The sequence below is a fragment of the Hesperophylax consimilis genome, chromosome 3, assembly GCF_061612785.1.
Source record: "Hesperophylax consimilis isolate HC1 chromosome 3, BYU_Hcon_1.0, whole genome shotgun sequence".
NCBI classification, from domain to species: Eukaryota; Metazoa; Arthropoda; class Insecta; order Trichoptera; family Limnephilidae; genus Hesperophylax; species Hesperophylax consimilis.
Genome location: NC_142838.1, coordinates 43,261,660 through 43,273,601, shown reverse-complemented (window position 1 = coordinate 43,273,601; position 11,942 = coordinate 43,261,660). Strand labels below are relative to the sequence as shown.

The window sequence follows — 11,942 nt, the reverse complement described above, 5'->3', positions numbered from 1 at the left end:
AACCAATTGCAGATTTCCGCAATATTCTATTCTATTATGTATGTAAAAAATTAAAAACTATACTTACAAGAACTAAAAAATATAAATTTATCGAAGAAAGCAAACACTTAGTGGCTTGACATTATACAAAATGAAACAAATACTTTGTTTTAAACCACTTTATTTTTATTTATATTTCGTCGACCGGTTTGGATTGAATCCAAATATTGTATAAAATAAATATAAAGTGGTTTAAAACATAGTATTGTTTCATTTTGTAAAAAATATAACGTTATTCAAGAGGGAGATTATTATAACATGAGATTATTTTAACTGGAGATTATTATAACAGGAGATTATTAAAACAGAAGATTATTATAACGTAATACTACATAATATATGTCATTACATAATATAATAACATTTTATGCAGTTTGGTACACGTTTAATACATTTTTAATATAGTTTTTATATTTATTAAGGTTACATTGAAGATAGAATCAGAGAGAATGTTATTATACATATGTTGAACATATTCTTCTAAGACAAGCATTTTTATTTTACTAGATTACATGAGCGTGTGTGCCGTGTAGGTACTTTCAAATCAATTCTGCTTAATAAACTCCACATATTATGTTTCTGCTTATCATTCCTTGGTATTATTTATAACTAACCTGTTTTTATTACTTTTATTGTATTTTCTTGTAAGGCTATTAATAGTTTTTGTAATAATATTTGCAATATAAATATGTAAAAATATATTGTTGTCCTCTCCTAAGCACAAGCATCTTACTTATCAGAAAAGTGATTTAAATATTATTTAATATTATGTTGTAAATATTGTAACACTAAAGATGTTAAGAAATAAAAATAAAAAAATATTTTTACATTGAACTTAATGGTATTAATAAGTTTAACTCATTTATTAAAATATTGCAATTTGAGGTTGAACTAATTAAGTTAAATATAAAAACAGATATTATTATATTGAATACGTAACGACAGAAGTTCTGCGTCGATGGTATTGTATCCTCGTGACCAATCACGAGTAGATATTATTTTGTATACATAACGACGGCCGTGCTGCGTCCACGCATTTCGTCGATAGTATTGCGTCCCCATGGCCGTTGGCGAATTTGTACATTTTTATGTATTGTTTGAGTCCTTGGTGAAGCAAAACCCCAGATTTGGCAACATTCAGTTCATTTACAACGTTGCCACTTAGCACTCAGAACTAAAAAGCGCTTTGCGCGGGTGGACATTTTTGTAAGATGGTTAACAGTGGACGGTAAATTGATATCCCGACCTAAAAATGTCCGACCGCCCTCTGCAATGGAGCGAACTGGCGCGTTATGAAATGATACATTTTTACTAAGGATATCGTTGTAAAAAAAATTGTCGCACGCCTGCTCCCAGTAGGTACGTTTGTATACAAGGTGCAACAAGATATTCATTAAAACTTCTCACTATCAATAGACAGTTTGTTGTCAGGTCTGGTGTGTTTCTGGATGTCAAAAAAATAAAACATAAATATATATACATATATTTTTTATATACCGCACAAGAGTCTCAACCGCTCCCGTCTGGAACAGCGAGATTGTGGCATCCCCAATCTGAGTACTAGGGTGAAGGTATTGGGGAGGGGAAGAAGATGGGGAAGATAAATGTAGAAAAGTACCTGGCTATTTATATCTGATCACCAAACACGGCAAAAGCTTAGAAATAACGTTTCCATTCGGAATGGTGGTCTCACACCAGGGCGATACTGAGAGTATATTTCACTCTGGAACGTGCTGCAAACACACTTTATATTAAGTTTAATGTATTGATTGTGAAATAACACAAAAAAATAAAAATTTATTTGCGCACGCCGGGTTTGACCGTCAGATTACGGGCTTCGGATTGCGAGTCGAGAGTCTTATATCGCAACCACAGATGCTGAAATTAATTAATTAATTCACTATGAACGTGAAAACTTCACTAGAAAAGTAAGAAATATTTTGTGTTGTTTATTTATTTGTTAATTTATTTATTACACCTAATAGACGTTTTTATTCTAGTTTAATAGTTGAGTATCGCAGTTATTATAAATTCTTCAAAATTAAAACAATAGAGAAAACAAAATAGAATGAAAAAAAAATGTTACAACAAAAGCGTATAATAAAATAAGATACATTGGTAAAAATGATAAGAAGTCTCACATAAGTAGATATTCAAAATAAAGAAAAGTTTGCAAAAATTATAGATGTCTATTTGTCTCGATATATAAAAGAATTAAAATAAACAATATCTATATTGATTATTTTTAAGGTGAAATATATCTCCCATATCAGAATAAGTCATGTAATCCTAAGGGGTTTAATAATATAAGGGGCATAACAACGGCCTAAATTTACCTTTTGAAACTCTCAAAACAAATCCAAGAGTCTTAAGGGCCGTATATACGGAAGAAGTAAAAATTAAATCGACCTTTAAAACGCCATGTAACAAACAAATAATATACACTCGGACGCAAGAATATATTATTCAGTATGGACGTGAAACCTTTATTAGAATAGTCAGCAATATACGGCAGACGTAACAATTAAATTAGAGTGAACGGACGTGAAACCTATATTAAAAGGAACCTTCAATATACAAAAAATATACACCCGGACGTGAGTATGTACGTGACGCTAGAAATGTATGAGAGTGTAATAAACATCAAAACCTGCATTATTATGAATATTAAAAAAATATGATATTAGCGATTATCGTGAGTAAAACATAGTGCAATATTCACAAAAACAATCTAAAAAAAAGAACTAGAAGTGCTGGACGCCCAAAGACGGATTTACGCACGGACGCAATAAATGTTGTGGGACCTATATATATATATATATATATATATATATATATATATATATATAGTATAGTAAATAGTGTTATATATATAATAGTGTTTTTTATATAACTTAATTAAAATCAAATTTAATAATTTAAGTTCTGCAAGTATTTTTTGGTTTTTGTTATTGTTACAGCTGTTTCGGCTTTAATGGCCATTTTCAAACTGTAACAATAACAAAAACCAAAAAATACTTGCAGAACTTAATAATTAAATTATTGAATTTGATTTTAATTAAATTAAAAAAAAATAATAAATGGAGTTCTACGAATTAAACACAAAAACAATAAATAAAAAAAATAAAAATAAATAAAAATTTACTATTTAATATCGTTATAATTACTTCATATTATCCATACCACAAAATGTTAATAACGTGTAAAGTAAATCCTCAGCACGGAAGATCCCAGTGAGAATATTATTATCTCTATTTGTTACAAAAAAAGGATTATAATAACACACTGATTATTATTATATTACTAGACGAAGGTTTGTAAAATTGAGAAAATTTTATTGCGTTGGACTTACCTAACAATGCATTCTCTAAGCAAAGCAATCGTAAAGAATATCAAAATTTCCCATCGAAAATACGTTAAAAGTAATTTGTATAATTTTGGATTGTCTTTATTTTTCATCTTATTCCAAGCATCGGAAAATTTTCCTCCCAAATTTCCTAAAAAAATAAACGTGCAAAAAATAGAAAATTATTGTTTCCTATGATATTTTATCGATAATTTGATAATATTAAAAATGAAAATTTCATGAAATATTTGTGAATAATGAATTCATGAAATTAAAAATGTTTTACCTGATGCATGCTCTTTCAAAGGTTCAAAAATATCTGATTCTTCTAGCGCCCTCTTTCGGCCAATGTTGAAAATACCAAGAGACCATCTATAAAATTTAGGCTCGATCAAAAACACAATCAATATAATGAAAAACTTCTAAATTTCAAACACAGAACAGTGTTAGTTAATTTCATGGTACCTCAAAGGAAAGCTCTTCCCAAAGATAAAACAAAATATTTATATGAAACATCCAAAGATGTCGTTAGTACGAAATAAAATTGAAAATTTATCAGCAAATGCATTTTTTGTTTATTTTTCTAGTTTTACCTTGGTGAAGTTGAACAGGTTGAAGTTTCTAGAAAAAAAGTTAGTGAACTTATTTTTGCTAACGTTTTAAGTTTAAAAAGAGTTAATATAATATTATTTCAATAGAACTTGAGGAAATATTACAGAATTTGATAAAACGTGTAAAAACTCACGATAAGGTTAAAACTTGGAATAAATTGGCTTTTTCCCGTGGATTTGGCACTTTTCCGCCTCCTTTCACAGATTCGTCTTTTTGTTCCATTTCATTATCCTATCTTTGTGGTTTTGGGAATATTCTTGTATCCTGAAAAAATAATATTTAAAAAAATTTAATATCCGACTACAAACAAACGACAACAAACTTTGATAAATATTTTTAAAAAATAGGGTTACGGTTAATACCCACTTTTAATAGAAAAACCACTGTGCGTGAGTTACATCACAATGAGAAGTCAGTATTTCAATATCCAAAAAGTAAAATAATGCATTTTTGTAGTTATTTCGTAAAAAAAACTAATATTTGATAATTTGAAGTCTTTTCTTCACACTCTGACATGATAATTTGAAATTGTTTTTCAGGCTAGTTTTTCTATTTATTTTTGTTTTAATTAAACCCAAACTGACAACTTAAGAACCTTTTTAGGGTCATAGCTTCATATTTTGGCTAAAATAAGAGAATAAAAAACTAACCTTAAAACATTGACAATAACAATGGCCGCCAAGTAAAGATCGGTTGTATTTTTAACGAAATAACTATTAAAATGTATTATTTTCAGAAATTGAAATAATTTCTTCTCATTATATTATCTGACTGTATCTGAAGTATTTTTAAAACCATAAGTGTGTATTAAGCGTGACCTCTATTCTGTACATTTATCCAAACTTGGAATCGTGCCCAAATGCAAATCTTGATTGTGTTTTTTAAATATGAAATAAAACAATGCAATGTGATTTTATGGTTCCGTGATAACTCAACAAAATGACAATTCAATACATAAAAGTGATATAAAGTCATTAAAAGTGTTGTTAAAAAACTAACAAAATATGTTTATATTATAAACCTAACCTAACCTAACCTAACCAACGTGTAGAGAAACAATTATACCGGGTCAGAGGACATCTTTGATTTATCACAATAAACACATTAAATTGTTACTGATGCAGTTTAGTTATATACAATAAATATGTGCTGTATTAAGAGGAAGCTACAAGCCAAAAGTGTGTATATTTAATTAGTTTTTTATGGCTTTCATGACTTTATATCTATTTTTAAAGGTGTGTTGAGTTGTCATTTCATTAGATATTTTTGTCAGTTATCCGCTCGTCGATGTTTTCAATGAAATAATTTGGCGAGACATTTAATAAATAGGTACTTACAAAGAAAAAAAAATTTCGGCCACTAATCCAATTGCAAAATCAAAACAATTTATAGAAAATATTCATCAAGAACTTTGACACAAAACACAAATCAATAAGCTATAAGATATTCCACAAGAAAACAATCACCAACTTTTGATTCATTAGTTTATAATTGAACTTTTCACGCGGTATTTACCGACTCTCATGAAGTTCGTATTTCACTGCCGGAGTTCACCCAACTGAATCTGACTTCTCGTCGCACAAAAGAATCCAACACACATAAAGGGATTACGCGCTCTTAATAAATTCGACCATACGTAGACTCACATTCACGTGTAGGTACACACTAGACTTTGTCATTACATTACACGATCAGTTGAACATATGATATAGTGACGCAAATACAATTTTAACAAACGACTTTTCAGTGGTAAAACCTTGAAAACCTTTACAATAAACAGTTAGGTAAATAGAGAAATTCTTATCTGATCTGAATTATCGAACATTGTTATCTATAGATCTAAAGTAGATTTACAAAGGTGGCTCAATAAGTCAGTGGCGTGCCAGATATTATATAGGTGGCTCAATCATTCAGTGGCGTAACATACATTTACATAGGTGGCTCAATCAGTCAGTGGCGTGCCAGAAATTATATAGGTGGCTCAATCAGTCAGTGGCGTGCCAGAAATTACATAGGTGGCTCAATCAATCAGTGGCGTAACATACATTTACATAGGTGGCTCAATCAATCAGAGGAGTAACAGAAATTTACATATGTGGCTGAATCAATCAGTGGCGTACAAGAAATTAATAGGTCGCTCAATCAATCAGTGGCCTGCCAGACATTTACATATGTGGCTCAATCAATCAGTGGCATACAAGAAATTAACATAGGTCGTTCAATCAATTAGTGGTGTGCCAGAAATTAACATAGGTGGCTCAATCAATCAGTGGCGTAACAGAAATTTACATAGGTGGCTCAATTAAACAGTGGCATACAAAAAAATAACATAGGTCGCTCAATCAATCAGTGGCGTACCAGAAATTTGAATATGTGGCTTAATCTATCAGTGACATACAAGAAATGAATATAGGTCGCTCAATCAATCAGTGGCGTACTAGAAATTTATAAAGGTGACACAATTTTCAGTATTGTCACATAGTTTGACCCGGAGTGACGTGCATTTTGTGCACGGCTGCTCAAGTTTTAACACATCATGGACGTGCTAAAATTAATCGAAAACATTAAAAGTGACCTAAAAAATATAACTACCGTAAAAGATTCGAAAGTGCGAAATAACCTCGAATTAACCATAAACCTCTTAGAAGAAACATGGAAACAAAAGAGAAACAATTTCCAGGAACAAATTATAGATCTTCAAAAAAATAAAAATAAAAACGGAATATCTGCTACAGAATTAAAAAAGAAGAGACCGTGCATGGTCATTAAAGGTGTGGGAGGGGAGTATAGTGAAGATAATTTTCTTAACGACTTTTTGTTGCAAAACAGTGAACTAAGTGATGCCCCAAATGATTCAATTAAAGTAACTAAAATATTAAAAAACAAGAAAAGTGACCAAATGCGCAATGTAATAATAGAAACAACAGGCCAAATCCGAAAGATATTACTTGATAAACAAAGGGTCAATATTGGTTTTGTCCGAGCGCACATAGAAGATTGCAATCCCTTAATGCAATGTTACCACTGCCTTGGTTTCGGACATACATCACTAAAATGCCCGAACAAAATGAATAAGCCTAGATGCATACACTGTGCAAAAAACCACAAATTTAGTGAATGCGAAAAAACCAAAGATATAGTCAAATAACTGCGACAAAAACAACAATTTATTCGGAACAAAAAACAATACTGAACACAGTGCGAATAGCGAAAAATGTACTTACCGAAAACGAATGGTTATCATAGCTCAACAGAGAATCGATTATGAATAAGTGATGGATGATTTTCTAGGCGAGGAAATTGAAAAATTAACAGATGTTTCTCAGCACATTTGCGAAGATTCACAACATTGTAGAGATCTGCTAAAAAAAGTCCCAAGTGCTTTCATTGTTCTGCACCAAAACATCCGAAGTTTAAAAAAAAACCTAGATGAGTTTGTAATAACACTAAACCTTCTTGAAACATTACCGGACCTCATTATTTTAACAGAAGCGCACTTAAATATAAATAACGCTGACACACTGTACAGTATTCCAAATTACACATATTTTTCATCAACTACCTATATTAATAAAACCAGTGGTATAGCGGTGTTCATTCTAAATAAATATAACAATGTCACTGTCACAGAAATTAAAATGCAATTATCAAACTGTTTACAACTGAGTGTTAAAGTGAACGACATTATGTACCATATTATTGCCATCTACCGGACGCACGGATCGAATCCCACAAATTTCATTATAGAAATCGAAAAATTATCGAGTCAAAAAAGTACCTTTAATATTATTGTTGGTGACATAAACATTAATATCGGACACTGGGTACAAAACGAAAGATGATTATATAAATGTAATGACTTCGCTAAACTATAAATCATATATAAATTATGCAACACGAAATATCAGCGGACAAATCCCTTCCTGTATCGATCACATATGGTGCAACTCAAATAACACAGAAAAAAACATGTCGATATTATGGAAAACCAGCATAACTGACCACTACACCTGTATATTCGTTAACAACATAGACAAAAAAGTACCAACCCCAACAAAACCGACAAAAAAACAAGAAAAAAAATATTTAAATATGAAAACTATAGAAACAAATCTTAAGATAGAAACCTGGGCATCAATAATTGAATCGGAAAATCCAAATACTTGTATGGAGAATTTCGAAACTGTTTTCCTAAATCACATAAACCTTTCTACACAAATACTTATTTCTTAAACAAAATCTAAACACAGATTAATAAAACCATGGATAATCCATGGATTAGTGATTTCAATCAGAAATAAGGAAAAATACTATCACCAGTCTAAAAAATTCCCTAACGACGAAAAAATCGCTACTTTCTTCAAGAAATATCGAAACAAACTTACGCTTTTAATTAGACTTACTAAAGAAAAGTATTTTCGTGATAAATTAAAAAATGCTGGTCAAGACAGCAAAGAGTTCTGTAAAATTATCAAAACAATAACCAACAAAAGCACAAAACAAAAATTTCCAAAAGAAGTTACTCATCAAGGAATCAATACTGACACAGAAAAAAACCCAAAACTTTGTGGTGATATCTATAACGGTTATTTTGTTAATGTCGGCGCTAATCTTGCTAGTAATATTATCCTAGACAAAAAACAAACTCAACAACCAGAGCTAAACCCAACTTTTGAAGAAGGTTTCCACACATTTGCTTCAGTAACTGATAAAGAAGTTGAAATAAATAAAGATAAGAAGTCGCTATAATAAGTCTATATATAGATAAAGAAGTGGCTATAATAAGTCTACGAGGATCAGCGAGCCCTGGCTACGACAACATAACTGTAAAAACATTAAAAACTGTACGTGAGATAATTAGCAAACCAATTGCTCATATAATAAATGTTAGTCTGAAGAAGGGCATATTCCCGAACAATTATAAGAAGACTATTGTGACCACTGTTTTTAAAACTGGTGACGAAAAAACACTTCTAACTATCGTCCCATAGCACTCACATCAAATATAGCAAAAATCTATGAAAAAATTGTTAAAAAACAACTCAACAACTACATAAAAGATAAGAAGATAATGAGCCCAAACCAGTTTGGATTTAGGGACAATCTCAGCACACAGGATGCGATTGCTAAATTGACATCAACAATAATGCAAAAATTAGATAATGGAGAAAAGTGTCTTGGAATCTTCATTGATCTCCGCAAAGCATTTGATAGCATATCACACTCTAAACTCACTGAGAAACTAAAACAAATTGGATTGGACGGAATAGTACTATCATGGTTCCAAAGTTACCTAAAAGAGAGATTCCAATATGTCAAAATCAATAATACCCTTAGTGAACCCAAAACCTCATCTTTTGGCATACCGCAAGGAACTGTCATCGGTCCAATCCTTTTTATTATATATGTAAATCAAATGTTCACTCTTCCCATTGTTGGAGATATAATATCTTACGCAGACGACACTGTAGTTATCACAAAATGAAAATCATTGGAGGAAACAATGAGGATAGCCAATATCGATATAAACATACTCAAAACATGGTTCGACCTAAATTGTCTCTCACTAAATACCGAGAAAACATATTTCATCCCATTCTCTTTGCAGGAAAAAAATTTTGAAAACAATATTACCATTAAAATCCATTCATCACAATGTGAAAATAAAAAAGAATGCGGTAATGTAAATTGTTTACCAATAACATGCAAAACTAGTATAAAGTATCTGGGTATCATAGTAGATAGACACTTAAAATGGAACGAACAAGTCCAAAATACGGCAAGCAGAGTAAGAAAACTTATTTATATATTCATTAGATTGAGAAACATCCTTTCATATAATATGATTAAAATTATATATTTTTCTCTTGCCCAATCCATATTACAATATGGTATAATCGGTTGGGGAGGGACTTTCAAAACTAACCTTTCACCTGTAGAAAAGGTTCAGAGGTTAATTTTGAAAGTCATCCCAAGAAAACCATCGATATTTCCAACCACGGAGCTGTTTGACTCGTTTAAGGTTCTTAGCTCAAACAAAATTTTTAAAAAGAATGCACAATTACAAATTCATAAAGACCATTTCAATTCAACAATTTCTACAAAAATAAATAACCGATCTAGATCACGTGGTAACTTAGAAATTCCTAAATTTAATACTAGTGCTTGTCAACACCATTATAATTATCAAGGTATAAAATTGTTTAATGCCCTTCCGGATAAAATTAAAACTGAAAAAAATTACAAAACTTTCAAATCAGAAATCAAACAACTTTTAAATAAACCCAACGGTAATCACAAGTTTTAATTTCATTGGATACATTTTTCAAATAATTGTTTATATGGACTCATTTGTAATTTTTATTGATTAAATTTTCCTAAATTCACGTTATGAATTTAGGAAAATTGATTAATGATTAATAAAAAAATATATATATATAAACAAAATTTAATATTTAAAAAAAAAAAATATCCTCTAAAGTTATATTATCCGCTTCCTAATATGAGCTAATATGCGTTTATTGTTGTTGCATTTTATTAAGTACCCATTTCATAGAAGATTGCCAGCTCGGTCTTTGAACAATTTACTACCAGTAGGTACTGTATCTACCTACTATTATTTCGTACCTAATAAGTACATTTTTATTTTTATATCTTATTTTTTCTAAGTTTAATAACTATTATATTATTTAAGTTATATCTTTTATTTTTTAGTTTGTAATTAAATTTCTTATTTTCTTAATTATATAGTGTTATCAAATTTATCATCTAGTTTTATAGCTATTTGTTAATTTTTAGATACATCAACTAGTGAAATTTTACAACCTATAAACCATAATGACTCACAACACTCCCCAACTCAAACACGAGAAATAATTTCTCAATTGAGTTGGGCAATTTTTTGTTAAAAATTTCTAATTTTTTCGCAATCAGCCTCGAAATATCTACATTTGTAAATTATTGTAATGTGTTTGTATATTCAATAAAAAAAAAAAAAAAAATGAATCAGTCGCGCGCCATGAGTTTTCAGTGGCATAAAAGAAATTAATATAGGTCGCTCATTCAATTAGTGGTGTGCCAGAAATTTACATAGGTGGCTTAATCAATCAGTGGCGTAACAGAAATTTACATAAGTGGTTCAATCAATCAGTGACGTTCCAGAAATTTACATAGGCGCAGCAGAAATATTTCTTTCGATTTTCATTTCATTTTGTTTCGGTTGAAATTTGTAAAGTAAATAAGAGTAATTTTACCATTTACAAACTTTTTCTATTATTTCATTTTCGTTTGCAAATTAAAAATAAAATCACACAAATAAGAACTTTTAAATAATTGCATAAATTGTTTCTTTTTTTAATCATTCACGGTATTCGATACATAATCAATTGGCTACTGGCTCGTGTCTCAAGATAAACAAACATTTGAAGTGTAAGCTATCTAAACAAACTACAGATTTACTTGCATTTGATTTTTCCTATCTAATACTAAATGGAGATATAGATAGATATATTTAGAACATTGCTGATAAAACACGTATACCAACTTTACTATATTTACTCGCGTGCATCGTCTTTACCATCGGTGCAGAGCCGCATTTCACCTAGTGTCATTCATTTTCCAATAAAATACATAATATTACTAACTCATTTGCGATCAAAATTTACTTTGGTAAATAATGGGGCTTTCTAACATGCGTTGTAAATATATTACTTAATTATTAAATCTTTAAAAGTGTTGTGCATTATTACACATCTTTATTACTGACAAGTGGAGTAATATGAGTGTTCTACATTATTACACATCTTTATTACTGACAAGTGGAGTAATATGAGTGTTCTACATTTTTACACGTCTTTATTACTGACAAGTGGAGTAATATGAGTGTTCTACATTATTACACATCTTTATTACTGACAAGTGGAGTAATATGAGTGTTCTACATTTT

General features: G+C 30.1%; 1 long non-coding RNA gene across 1 annotated transcript; it reads right to left on the bottom strand.

Annotated features, from left to right (window-relative positions):
- Positions 1–3,405: 3,405 nt before the first annotated feature.
- On the bottom strand, positions 3,406–5,462 carry LOC149425563 (uncharacterized). Its single transcript, XR_016305691.1, has 4 exons — positions 5,335–5,462; positions 4,131–4,261; positions 3,672–3,757; positions 3,406–3,536 (listed from the first exon to the last, which is right to left on the bottom strand). It is a non-coding gene; the product is annotated as an uncharacterized LOC149425563 (long non-coding RNA).
- Positions 5,463–11,942: the final 6,480 nt, after the last annotated feature.